This window comes from Plasmopara halstedii (genome assembly GCF_900000015.1).
Source record: "Plasmopara halstedii genome assembly, contig: Scaffold_650, whole genome shotgun sequence".
NCBI lineage: Eukaryota > Oomycota > Peronosporomycetes > Peronosporales > Peronosporaceae > Plasmopara > Plasmopara halstedii.
In genome coordinates this window covers 2471837-2472867 of record NW_020187567.1, presented here as the reverse complement: position 1 = coordinate 2472867, position 1031 = coordinate 2471837, and positions in this window count along the sequence as shown.

Below are 1031 nucleotides of genomic sequence, written 5' to 3'. Positions count from 1 at the left end.
CTGGTCGTGAAGGCGACCGTAAAGGGCTTCGAGAAGCCATGGAAGATCCTCATCGATTTCGAGGCCTCAGGCAATTGTTCTCTACATCCACGATGGTAGGAAGTCAGCTGTATGCTGAGACGCTGAAAGCGCGGTTGAGTGACATCGTCACTGTTCGCCTGACACGTGTTACGGTCCCGAAGGTCCCTGTGGACCTCGGAGTCCAAATTCTTGATTTTGATAGCGTGCAACGCTATCTAGTGTTAGACTTGGACGCAAGGTATGACCTCATCCTAGGAATGGGATGGTTGGAACATCATGAGCCATGGATTGATTGGAGGTCAAAGACCTTGGGCGCTACGCGCACGTTTTCTGGTGGAGCTTTGGCGAGTCATGAACCCACCTCTGCTAGGAGACGAAAGCGGTTTTGGCGAGAGCACTGACCGAGACGATCAACGTGCTAGATATTGGAATGTCCGAGTTGGTAGACACCAATGGTGTATCGGACAGTAGTCTCGAGAGTGACTCGCGGGCTGGTCGTGGGGTGGCACGTAACTCACTCAGCGCTTCTCAAGTTTCGGAGCAATTGTTGCATGTCATGCGTGGCATCGTCGGCCAAAGGCCGAAGCATCGAGGGCGAGGTCCCCATGATACACGTGAAGTGGCACGTAGATTCACTGAGCACTGCTCTTGTTGCGAAGCAGTCGATGCATGCCATTGATGGAGTGGCACGTTATCCACTGGACGAAGACTGCGGGGTTAGCGGCTCTTCGTCAGATGTTGTTGATACAATCAGTGCTCCAAAGGAGCGGACAGTGAGGGTGACACCAAACGACGCGGAATGCGTGTTCACCCTGGTCTCACCGAAACATGGAACCTCTGTACAGAGACGGCGACGCCGTATGCTGGCTGCAAGATACCGGGCGTCAGTTATACACCCTCGTCAACGGTATGACGGGAAGGATGGCGACGTCCGCCTCGAGACTTCGCCTGCAGTAGATGCTTTTCTCGAGCTGGAAGAGATGTCCCTCGAAGAGTTCGGCAGCGCCTTA